Source organism: Eretmochelys imbricata, chromosome 11, assembly GCF_965152235.1.
Source record: "Eretmochelys imbricata isolate rEreImb1 chromosome 11, rEreImb1.hap1, whole genome shotgun sequence".
NCBI classification, from domain to species: Eukaryota; Metazoa; Chordata; order Testudines; family Cheloniidae; genus Eretmochelys; species Eretmochelys imbricata.
In genome coordinates this window covers 78,037,353-78,050,720 of record NC_135582.1, presented here as the reverse complement: position 1 = coordinate 78,050,720, position 13,368 = coordinate 78,037,353, and positions in this window count along the sequence as shown.

Genomic DNA, 13,368 nt, shown 5'->3' with positions numbered 1-13,368 from the left:
TGATCGCTGTGTGGGGAGAGGAATCCATGCTATCAGAACTCCGTTCCAGTTTTCGAAATGCCAAAACATTTGTCAAAATCTCCCAGGGCATAAAGGACAGAGGCCTTAACAGGGACCTGAAGCAGTGCCGCATAAAACTTATGGAGCTGAGGCAAGCCTACCAGAAAACCAGAGAGGCAAATGGCCGCTCCAGGTCAGAGCCCCAAACATGCCGCTTCTATGATGAGCTGCATGCCATTTTAGGGGGTTCAGCCACCACTACCCCAGCCATGTTGTTTGACTCCTTCAATGGAGATAGAAGCAACACAGAAGCAGATTCTGGGGACGAGGAAGATGATGATGTTGACGTTGTAGATAGCTCACAGCAAGCAAGCAGAGAAACCGGTTTTCCTGACAGCCAGGAACTGTTTCTCACCCTGGACCTGGAGCCAGTACACCCCGAACCCACCCAAGGACCCGCCAGGTGGAGAAGGGACCTCTGGTGAGTGTACCTTTTTAAATAGTATATGTGGTTTAAAAGCAAGCGTGTTTAATGATTGATTTGCCCTGGCATTTGCGGCTCTCCTGGATGTACTCCCAAAGCCTTTGCAAAAGGTTTCTGGGGAAGGCAGCCTTATTCTGTCCACTATGGTAGGACACTTTACCACACCAGGACAGTAGCACGTACTCGGGAATCATTGCAGAACAAAGCATTGCAGTATATGTTTGCTGGCGTTCAAACAATATCCGTTCTTTATCGCTCTGTGTTTTCCTCAGGAGAGTGATATCATTCATGGTCATCTGGTTGAAATAGGGTGCTTTTCTTAAGGGGACATTCAGAGGTGCCCGTTCCTGCTGGGCTGTTTGCCTGTGGCTGAACAGAAATGTTACCCGCTGTTAGCCATGGGGAGGGGGGCGGGGGGAAGGGCTAGTCACGCAATGGGGGGAGGGAAAATGCGACGTTGGAACGAAAGCACACGTGCTATGTATGTAATGTTAACAGCAAGGTTTACCGTGAAAGAGTGTACCCATTGTTCTATAAAATGTGTCTTTTTAAATACCACTGTCCCTTTTTTTTCCTCCACCAGCTGCATGTGTTTCAAGGATCACAGGATCTTCTCCTTCCCAGAGGCTAGTGAAGATTAGAAGGCGAAAAAAACCGCACTCGCGATTAAATGTTTTCTGAGCTCATGCTGTCCTCCCACACTGACAGAGCACAGACGAATGTGTGGAGGCAGACAATGTCAGAGTGCAGGAAAGCACAAAATGACCGGGAGGAGAGGTGGCGGGCTGAGGAGAGTAAGTGGCGGGCTGAAGATGGCTGAAGCTGAAAGGTGGTGGCAGCGTGATGAGAGGAGGCAGGATTCAATGCTGAGGCTGCTGGAGGATCAAACTTATATGCTCCAGCATATGGTTGAGCTGCAGGAAAGGCAGCTGGAGCACAGACTGCTGCTACAGTCCCTGTGTAACCAACCGCCCTCCTCCCCAAGTTCCATAGCCTCCTCACCCAGACACCCAAGAACGCGGTGGGGGGGCCTCCGGCCACCCAGCCACTCCACTCCAGAGGATTGCCCAAGCAACAGAAGGCTGGCATTCAATAAATTTTAAAGTTTTAAACTTTTAAAGTGCTGTGTGGCCTTGTCCTTCCCTCCTCCTCCAGCACCCCTCCCAGTGCTTCCCTCCTCCACCACCTCTCCCGGGCTACCTTGGCAGTTCTCACCCTATTTATGTGATGAATGAATAAAGAATGCATGAATGTGAAGCAACAATGACTTTATTGCATCTGCAAGCGGTGATTGAAGGGAGGAGGGGAGGGTGGCTGGCTTACAGGGAAGTAGAGTGAACCAAGGGGGGTGGGGTTCATCAAGGAGAAACAAACAGAACTGTCACACCAAAGCCTGGCCAGTCATGAAACTGGTTTTCAAAGCTTCTCTGATGCACACCGTGCCCTCCTGTGCTCTTCTAACTGCCCTGGTGTCTGGCTGCGCGTAACCAGCAGCCAGACGATTTGCCTCAACCTCCCACCCTGCCATAAACGTCTCCCCCTTACTCTCACAGGTATTGTGGAGCGCACAGCAAGCAGTAATAACAGTGGGAATATTGGTTTCGCTGAGGTCTAACTGAGTCAGTAAACTGCGCCAGCGCGCTTTTAAACATCCAAATGCACATTCTACCACCATGCTGCACTTGCTCAGCCTGTAGTTGAACAGCTCCTGACTACTGTCCAGGGTGACTGTGTATGGCTTCATGAGCCGGGGCATTAAGGGGTAGGCTGGGTCCCCAAGGATAACTATAGGCATTTCAACATCCGCAACGGTTATTTTCTGGTCTGGGAATAAAGTCCCTTCCTGCAACTTTTGAAACAGACCAGAGTTCCTGAAGGTGCGAGCGTCATGTACCTTTCCCGGCCATCCCACGTTGATGTTGGTGAAACGTCCCTTGTGATCCACTTGCAGCACTATTGAAAAGTACCCCTTGCGGTTTATGTACTCTCCGGCTTGGTGCTCCGGTGCCAAGATAGGGATATGGGTTCCGTCTATGGCCCCACCACAGTTAGGGAATCCCATTGCAGCAAAGCCATCCACTATGACCTGCACATTTCCCAGAGTCACTACCCTTGATATCAGCAGATCTTTGATTGCGTTGGCTACTTGCATCACAGCTGCCCCCACAGTAGATTTGTCCACTCCAAATTGATTCCTGACTGACCAGTAGCTCTCTGGCATTGCAAGCTTTCACAGTGCGATTGCCACTTGCTTCTCAACTCTGAGGACTGCTCTCATCTTGGTATTCTTGCACCTCAGGGCAGGGGAAAGCAAATCACAAAGTTCCATGAAAGTGCCCTTACGCATGCGAAAGTTTCGCAGCCACTGGGAATTGTCCCAGACCTGCGACACTATGCGGTCCCACCAGTCTGTGCTTGTTTCCCGAGCCCAGAATCGGCGTTCCACAGCATGAACCTGCCCCATTAGCACCATGATGACTGCATTGCCAGGGCCCATGCTTTCAGAGAGGTCTGTGTCCATGTCCTCATCACTCTTGTCACTGCGCTGACGTCGCCTACTCGCCCAGTTTTGCTTTGCCAGGTTCTGGTGCTGCATATACTGCTGGGTAATGCGCGTGGTGTTTAATGTGCTCCTAATTGCCAAAGTGATCTGAGCGGGCTTCCTGCTTGCCGTGGTATGGCGTCTGCACAGAAAAAAGGCGCGGAACGATTGTCTGTCATTGCTCTGACGGAGGGAGGGGTGACTGATGACATGGCTTACAGAGTTGGCTTACAGGGAATTAAAATCAACGAAGGGGGTGGCTTTACATCAAGGAGAAACAAAAACAACTGTCACACAGAATGGCCCCCTCAAGGATTGAGCTCAAAGCCCTGGGTTTAGCAGGCCAATGCTCAACCCACTGAGCTATCCCTCCACCTGGTATTTCAGGCAGGACTGAATCTCCATTAAACTTTTCAAGGTGTCCCTGACAGACCTCACCAAAACGATTGTCGGCCGTTGATTTCACAGAGCGAGGGTGGGGGGAGCAAATGAATACAAAACAAATCTGGTCTGTTTCTTGTTTTGATCCTCTCTATCTATCTTTTACATCTTTGGCTTGCGGCAGACGGTGCAGTAGGACTGCTAGCCATCCTCATCTCCTGCCTTCTCGCCAGAAGACGGTGCAATAGGACTGCCTGCAGGACTAAAGAGAATGACCTGGCTGAGTCACTCCTCTTTCAGTCCCTATGCCCATGTCTGCCTGGGTGCTCCTGACCGACCTTACCGAAGCGGCCAGGAGCACCTCGGACACGATGACGATGGTTTTCAGGCCTATTGCACCGTCTGCTGCCACAAGGCAATGGGTTGCTGCTGCTGTGTAGCAATGCCGTACCGCGTCTGCCAGCACCCAGGAGACATACGGTGACGGTGAGCTGAGCGGCTCCAGGCTTGCCGTGGTATGGCGTCTGCACAGGTAACTCACGAAAAAAGGCGTGAAACGATTGTCTGCCCTTGCTTTCACAGAGGGAGGGAGGGAGGGAACGGAGGCCTGTCGATATGTGCCCAGAACCACCCGCGACAATGTTTTAGCCCCATCAGGCACTGGGATCTCAGCCCAGAATTCCAGTGGGCAGCGGAGGCTGCGGGAACTGTGGGGTAGCGACCCACAGCGCAACGCTCCGGAAGTCGACGCTGGCCTCGGCCCTATGGAAGCGCTCCGCCGAGTGAATGCCCTTAATGCACTTAGAGCATTTTCTGTGGGGACGCACACACTCGACTATATAAAACCGATTTCCAAAACACCGACTTCTGTAAATTCGACCTAATTTCGTAGTGTAGACGTACCCCTAGGTAGGTTTGGCTTTAAAATGTTTGCTCTGAACTTATGAGCCCAAACATAGGAATCACACACACACCCCACCCATCCAGAAGGACTATCAAAATCAGATGGGCCATCAAGGAATATCACAACACAAAGGGTAGGGTAATGGCCCTATTGTACTTTGAAAATGCTACCTGCCAGGCAGCTAATCCTTGGGGACTTGGAAGCTGAATGAAGGGAATAAAATAAGGTCACAGGAAATTTTTCCATCTCTTCACTGTTTGATCTCTCACAGGGCCAGAGAAACCAAGGTGAAGCCAGAGGTCCCCAGGGGCTGCCTCCTGGGTGTGCCCTGAAAGACACTTAAACTTGACAGATCCTACAGCTCTGTCACTCTTAGGATTTATATGGTGACTCATTTGTGTGTGTATGTTTGCTTGCTTTAACCTGTAAATAACTTTTTTATTTCTTTTTCATAGTTAATAAATCCTCAGATAGTTTATTACAGGATTGGCTACAGGCATTGTCTTTGGTGTAAGATCTAGGGTACCAAATAATCTGGGGTAAGTGACTGGTTTCTTGGGACTGGAAGCAACCTGAACTTGGTGTGAGTTTTGGTGTAAGTGACCATGTATCACTAAGTCCAGTTTGTCTGGGTGGCAAGATAGACTGGAGAGTCTATGGGGACTGTCTGTGGTAAACCAGGAATTCACATTTCTTACCGGCTTGGAGCAATCTAATTATAGAACACACTGCCAGTCTGGGGTATCTGCCCTGTTTCTGACAGTCTGCCCTGAGGTCGGTTGTGAACCACGCCAGACAGTGACAGTCACACACACATGGGTGATGGGTAGGGGGAGTTGTAAAATCTAAAAAATAGACCGAAAACTTTATATAATCTTTAAAAGTAAGATCATGATTTGGGGTCAACCTCTTCATTTTTCAGCATCTGACTCATGATTTTTAACTTTCGGGGTTGGCAAAACTGGAAGAGACAGGGACAGGGCTGCCTCAACCAGAGGAAATAGAAGACACAAGAATAAAAGGTGCATGAAAGTAAAACAGGAACATACAGAGTCCTGGAGTGTGGCTTGTGACTGGGATTTGAAGAGAGCGGGAGAGAGACAGAGAAATAAACAGGGAGGGGAAACTAGTGCCAGAAAAAATGAGTAAAAATGAACAGTATGAAAAAAAAGGGAGAAGAAAAGGGCACATGAGAGGCTGGATATTGGTGCTATTTTAGCCCTCTTCTTTCCATACCCTGTAAAGGCGTCTCTGAATGGTCCACAGTCCACAAGAAAGGGAGGAGATGAAGGCAGGGAGGGCAAGGGGAGGAGTGGGCAGTTTGAGGATGAGGCAGAACCATCTAATCCTCCCTATGAGCCCCCAGAACTGACCCCGGAAAGTCCATGTAGCCACAGGCTCTAGTCACTTGTTGCCAGAGCCCTCACCCAAAGGCATGGGAACAAGGGCAGTCATGGCCATGGTGAGTCCTTGCTGCCAGGGAATGGAGGCCCAGAATCAAAGTGGGATCAAATGGTCTGGGTGTGGAAGTCCCTGAACTTTTGCAGATCCTAGGGGATGCCCCCAGTCTGGGGCATGTCTCACACAGCCTTTACTGCAGGGAACCAATCCCCACCTGACCCAGTGGCAGGGAAACTCAGGAAGTGAATACTTATAAAAAGAACAGGAGGACTTGTGGCACCTTAGAGACTAACAAATTCATTTGAGCATAAGCTTTCGTGCTGGAAATGGCCCACCTTGATTATCACTACAAAAGGTTTTCTCCCCCCCACCCCGCTCTCCTGCTGGTAATAGCTCATCTTAAGTGATCACTCTCCTTACCGTCTGTATGGTAACACCCATTGTTTCATGTTCTCTGTGTATATAAATCTCCCCACTGTATTTTCCACTGAATGCGTCCGATGAAGTGAGCTGTAGCTCACGAAAGCTTATGCTCAAATAAATTGGTTAGTCTCTAAGCTGCCACCAGCCCTCCTGTTCTTTTTGCGAATACAGAGGAACACGGCTGCTACTCTGAAACCCGAATACTTATAGATTCCCTCCTAAAATCTTTGCTTGGGGACTTTCCACTCAGTATTTCAAGGAATGCAGAACAACCAGAACTCTTGGTAGGGACTGGTTCAGAGAAATACTTTGATGAATTGATTTGTTCAGAATATTAGAAATGACCGGAGTCAGTCCCATAGGCGGAGCTGAAACATTACAATGGCAACAAAGAAGGAGCAGTCCCATGCTGAGAAATTTGGATCAATCTATTGTTGTAAACTGAATTAAAAGAAGCAGATAATTACAGATTTCCCTTTGAGGTCATTCAGTCCTGTCTTCATGAATAATGTGTGAAACAATTATTTCCTTACTAATGTTCTGTGGTCTGAAAGTCTGGGGCAAAGATCTCATAGGCTCATGGACTTTGAAGTCAGAGGGGACCATCGTGATCATCTAGTCTGACCTCCTGCACGTTGCAGGCCATGGAACCTCGCCGACAAGTTACAAGGGAAGTGAACTGAAATACAGTTTATATTGCTTTGAATTTCTATTTCTAATGAGATATATGTATATGTCAGACAAATTTAACATGGGAGATTTGATATCAGCGTTTCCCCCATGGAATAGATAAAGGCTCACTTAGGTGATATTCAAGCAGCCAGTACTCACCAAGTAGATGCAGAGGCGACAAGGGGAGGGGCAAGGGCCACATGCCCCTCCCCAGACGCCGTGGGGGGCACAGGAGTAGCCCCATGCCAGCAGCTCTCCAGCGCGGCTGTTCTGGTACCGCCCCAGCCCCGCCCCAAGCCCTGTCTTCCGGCGGGGCTGGACAGATGCCGAGAGATGGAGCCGCGTCAGGGCTAGGGATGGTACCGGAACGGCTGTGCCGGAGGAGCTGTCAGTGTGAGGCCGCCAGGCAGCCCCACTTTCTGCTGCTTTCACCACTGCTGTTCCTGGGAGAGCCCTGCAGCTCAACCGCAAACCGCAGCGGCGAGAGGAGCAGAACATGGGGCCGCTGATCCCAAGAGCACCCCCAGCTCTGTCCTCTGACAGGGCTGTACAGACCCCTGGGCCAGGAGTCCGCTGCGGCGAGAGCCTTGTGGCTCAGGACAGAGGCCCCCGCAGGTAACATGGGATGGATGGGAGGGACAGGGAGAGCGTGGGGGGCAGGGTGGGGAGGAGTCACATGGGGCTTCATGTGGCAGGCTGACCTTCCCCCCCACCCGCCTTTAGCTGGTGCCACCTTTGTGTCCCTCCTGGATCCTGGAATGAAGCTTCTGAGAAGTTTTAAGATCACTTGGCTTTTTTAATTCCATCAGCTCTCCTGAGCTGGTTTGCGAAAGCAGCTGATTAATTGGATAGTTACAGTAATTCCAGTTAATTAATGTGAGAGGAGAGGTATCCTTAAAGAACCACCCACCGTTAGTTCTACTGAGCTGCAAGGGTTGGCAGCAGGAGACTCGCATTTTCAAGTGCCTCCCTTTGGCTGAAGACAACGGCAGTGTTGAGGAGATTGCTCTTTTTGGTTCCGTGGCAGTTCAGAATAAAAATCATTTCAGGTCCAACTAGTCGGTCTTTTCTGGAATTTCCAGTGAATCAAAAAAGTCAATTTTGGGGCTATTCTGGAGATTCAAGCCTGGGTGCCTCACACACCTGGTGAGTGCCATAACCACCGGGTGAAATGGGGATGGGGTGGGGGGTGGGGGGGGATAGTATGAATTCCTCTGGCCTTTTTGTGACCGACCAAAACTATTTGTGTGAAATCTGCAAATAGTTTCCTGCAGCACATCGAAAACAAATTCATGATACTTACACACTTGTATGCACCACAAGCTGACAGTGCTGCCTGGGAAACAACTTTTCCTAGACTTTGTCGGACTATTGACACCTGTGTTTTCTTTCCCCGGTGGCGTGAAGGTCATGGAGCACATGACGTGGTTTTCTTTTTTTCCTTTTGTTTTGAAATTAACATAACGCGATGACAGACATGAAAGTTGCGATATTACAACAGAAAAACTTCAAAACCAGACTCCAGCGAGAGACTGCTGAATTGGAATTCATTTGCAAATTGGATACAATTAACTTAGGCTTGAATAGAGACTGGGAGTGGCTAAGTCATTCTGCAAGGTAACCTATTTCCCCTTGTTTTTTCCTACCTGTCCCCCCCCCCCCCCACTGTTCCTCAGACTTTCTTGTTAAACCCTGGATTTGTGCTGGAAGTGGCCCACCTTGATTATCATACACATTGTAAGGAGAGTGATCACTTTAGATAAGCTATTACCAGCAGGAGAGTGGGGTGGGGGGAGAGAAAACCTTTTGTAGTGTTAAACACCCATTTTTTCATGGTCTGTGTGTATAAAAATATCCTTACTGCATTTTCCACTTTATGCATCCGACGAAGTGAGCTGTAACTCACGAAAGCTTATGCTCAAATAAATTGGTTAGTCTCTAAGGTGCCACAAGTACTCCTTTTCTTTTTATTTTAAAAAGTGTTTTTAATTTATAAGGGGGGGGTCGCCCTCCAAGGCTTGCTGTGTGAAAGGGGTCACTACCACTACAAAAGTTTGAGAACCACTGGTTTACCTGACATCTGGTGGTGAGCTGTGGAAAAGGACTTCAGGGGCTGATCTCATTTGCATGGACCCACCCACCCTGCCTAGGTGCACAGCATGATGGGATTTCTGGCCTAACGGTCACTTTTGGCTGGTGTGGGATCCCCAGTCTCTTTGTTATTGAGGCAAGGGTAACAATACTGGTTGTGTGAATGAAGGACAACAGAACTGCATTTGGCATTTTCCAATTGAGGGACTCACCCTCAACTGAACAGCACTCACTAGGCATGGGACATGGGTTCCACAGCCTAGTGAGTTGAGAGAGTGTGGGGGATATTTTTTCTAGCATTGTGAGTACAGGAAAATGGGGCCCTGGGGTGGTTACTAGCCATGTTGGAATGTGTGGCCAATTTGTACCAGCAACAGGGCCCAGCTGGGTCACAGGAAGGGATGGGAATAACTGCATATATAGAATCATAGAATATCAGGGTTGGAAGGGACCCCTGAAGGTCATCTAGTCCAACCCCCTGCTCGAAGCAGGACCAATTCCCAGTTAAATCATCCCAGCCAGGGCTTTGTCAAGCCTGACCTTAAAAACTTCCAAGGAAGGAGATTTATCTCCCACTGAGGGTGCCCAGCCCTGGTTTGTCTGGTCCTAGCTAATCCTCTTCAGATGCTAATCACCAGCCTTTTCCCCAGGGCTGCTCCCTCCAGCTGCCTCTCTACCCCTGTTAACGCAAAGCTGCCCAGGGCTCCCTGCTGCCAATGTCAATGGCAGGGCTAGGGGGACTAGTTATGTATTCAAACTCCCCATACTTGTTTCTGGGCTATGGTGACCTCTCTGCCGCTGACCTCCCACTGGGGCTATGAGAGCTGGCAGGGGAGGGCCCAACACACACACAACTGAATCCATCCCTTTTTCAACCCAATTCTGCTCTTTGGTGGATAAATGGGCCAGAAATTACAGCCAGAAAAACAGGAAGCACAAAATAATGTGGGTGTCAACGACACCTTTATTGGGTCTATGAAATGACAGGGGTTAAGGCCATGCTCAGCAGGTGCATCTTAGCACATAGGCATGGACAGTGAGTTGTATGGGCCGGTGGTGCCCATGCTTCACCAATATTTAGAGCATGGGGCCCAGCTCCACCAAAGTTCAAGGCCGGGTCTCTCCCGCAGCCATGCCTGCTGCCACCTCTGCACGCCCCCCCGGTGTGATTTTTGCTGCCACCTGGCAGTGCAATGGGGCTAAAATGGCTTCCTATCCACCCGCTCCGTGCCTGGCGTCTGCGGCCCCTAATGGGAATGTGTGTGTTTCCGCATGAAATTTAATGTGGATAAACGTAAAGTAATGCACACTGGAAAAAATAACCCCAACTATACATACAGTATGATGGGGGCTAATTTAGCTACAACAAATGAGGAAAAAGACCTTGAAGTCATCATGGACAGTTCTCCGAATACGTCCACGCAGTGTGCAGTGGCAGTTAAAAAAGCAAACGGGATGTTAGGAATCATTAAAAAAGGGATAGAGAATAAGACGGAGAATATCTTATTGCTCTTATATAAATCCATGGTACCCCCACATCTTGAATACTGTGTACAGATATGGGTCCCCTCATCTCGAAAAAGATAGACTGGCATTAGAAAAGGTTCAGAAAAGGGCAACTAAAATGGTTAGGGGTTTGGAACGGGTCCCATATGAGGACAGATTAAGGAGGCTAGGACTTTTCTGCTTGGAAAAGAGGAGACTAAGGGGGGATATGGTGGAGGTCTATAAAATCTTGAGTGGTGTGGAGAAAGTGAATAAGGAAACGTTATTTACTTGTTCCCATAATAGAAGAACTAGGGGCCACAAATGAAATTAATGGGCAGCAGTTTTAAAACAAATAAAAGGAAGTTCTTCTTCACTCAGCGCACAGTCAACCTGTGGAACTCCTTGCCTGAGGAGGTTGTGACGGCAAGGACTATAACAGGGTTTAAAAGAGAACTGGATACATTCATGGAGGTTAAGTCCATGAATGGCTATTAGCCAGGATGGGTAAGGAAGGGTGTCCCTAGCCTCTCTTTGTCAGGGGAGGGAGCTGGATGGCAGGAGACAGATCCCTGGATCATTCCCTGTTAGGTCCCCTCACTCCGGGGCACCCGGCACTGGCCGCTGTCGGCAGACAGGACACTGGGCTGGATGGACCTTGGGTCTGACCCCGTCTGGCCGCTCTTATGTTTTTATGCTGCCCCTGCCCTGAGCCCCTCTGCTGGCAATGGGCGCTGCGAGGCCAGGGCCTGCAGTCAGCAGCATTCAGAGACCCCTCCCCACCAAGGAGCTGCTGCCAGAGAGGGGGTGCAGGTCACTTATGGGAGTTGCCCCAGGTAAGAGCCACACCCCCCACCCCATCTTGCACCCCGCACCCTTTCCCACACCCAAACTCCCTCCCAGAGCCCAACCCCTCACCCCCTCCTACACCCCAATCTCCTGCCCCAGCCTAGATCCTGCACCCTGCACCTTACTCCCTCCCAGAGCCCAACCTCTCAACCCTCCTGCACCCCAATCCTCTGCCCCAGCCCAGAGCCTGCACCCCACACCCAAACTCCCTCCCAGAGCCTGCACCCCAAACCGCCTCCCACACCCAAACTCCCTCCCAGAGCCCACACCCCTCCCGCAACCAAACTCCCTCCCAGAGCCTTAGGGGGCAGGGAATGACTTGGACCCGTTCTGGGCACCACCAAAAATTCTACAAACCTGCCACCCCTGCACACAAGGGAGCTATACTGGTATTCTCGTTGTGTTACAGCAGGGCAGTACAGAGACAGGAACACAAAGGAAAAGTGAATATCTTTGATAATGTCGTGTCTCCCATAGTGTGTGTGTGGCTGCTAAATCATTTGCACCCTCTGCTAAAGGCAGGGACAGTATCTTAAATCAGTTGCATCACCAGGGGTGTAGAATGAAGCCCTTTTAACAGCAAAATGCAAACCTGCTTCCAGTCTCCCCTGCCTGACCGCAGCATGACAGTCAGGCAGCTCTGATTCATCAGCTCCCTCCCCACAGACAGCACCAAGGATGGACTTGACTGGGTGCATAGTAGGGCTGGGAAGGTTAGTTGTATGGTCGTATGGGAAAGTGCTGAGATGAGAAACGTGGGAGGAGGCAGGGGGGAGCCGTGTAGCCTGGGTGGAATGAACATATGGGGAGAGAGGGAGAAAAGCCATCTTGGTTCCTTCCCCTGAGTGAGTCCGATTCATCCAGCCCGGGCCCCTCGCTCACGCCGCCCTGGGGCCGCGCTCTCACTCCCCTTCCCCTGGCCCAGCTTCCGAATCCTCTTCCCCAGCTCTCCCCACCCCTCCCTCCATCGCGCTGGGACCAGCTCCCTGCACATGGCTGAAGTCTCACTCCTCCCCTGTGCTGCCCCCCTGTGGCTATTTCCTCCAGGGCTGGGGTATTTCCCTGGCCTACTGGCCCCCTTACACTTACTGGGGGCCTGGGCTTGCCATTCCTTTGGAAGTTGTATAATGCAGTTAATGGCCCCGAGGGGACCTGAGAATCCTCCAAGTCCCTTCCCACTCCTTCACCGTCACAGTCATCCCCATCAGGTAGGTGAAGTGCAAAACTCACATTCCTCACTTTTCACCACCTTAAACACTGTGGGGACGTAACAGAGCACAGGGTGAGCCTGAAATAGGGGGGCCTCCTTGGAGCAAGAGGGAGGGAGGAGGGATCACTTGGGTGGGGGGGCCTGTCTCCAGCAATAAACAGGTCTCCCTGAGCCCCCACCTACAGAAGCACCTCCCTCCCCATCTCCTGAGAGAAAAATCAAACCTATGTGGGAGGGGTGTAAAGTTCTGTTCCGGACACCCAGAACTGTAAACCAAAGTGTTATCCCTCTGTTTTAGAAAGAGTGAGCTTTACTGGAGATTAGACGGTGTCCGCTCCCTGCCACATCTTTCTGTTCAATTCACCAGCAAACTCCTCGAGACTCTGCCAGTCTCTACCATAGCTTGCAGGTAACAAATCAATGATCTCCACTTCCCGAGTTCCCCAGAGACATTTCTCTGCAGCGTCCAGTCGCTCTCACAGGACACTGGCAAAACGTTACTAAGTTTTCTGTCTCCAAAGAGACACACAGCACACCCCAGCCTGTGAGCTGAGCTGAGGACTCAGTCTACACTCCAGTATAACAGCATTGATAGGTAGGAAAAATAAGACTCAGTTTATTAACAAAGAACAGCCATTTAAGTGATACTAAGCAAGAGAAGAAGAGACCAGATTGGTTCCAAACAAAACTAAACAAAGCAGACTTTCCAGTGACTACAACTCAGTTTTAGCACGTTACAATTGTTACCTAAGAAGTGGTTTCAGCGACGTCACCAGCCATCCAGGCCAGGGGACCCAGCTTCCACGGGCTCGGAGGGGGCCGTTCTCTTTCTTCCTTAACTAACAGTATGTCCTGGAAGTCGACTGCATTTTTTTCAGGAGCCAGGAAGACTTCCTGGGGGTGCGGACTCTGTCCCTGGCGTGCTC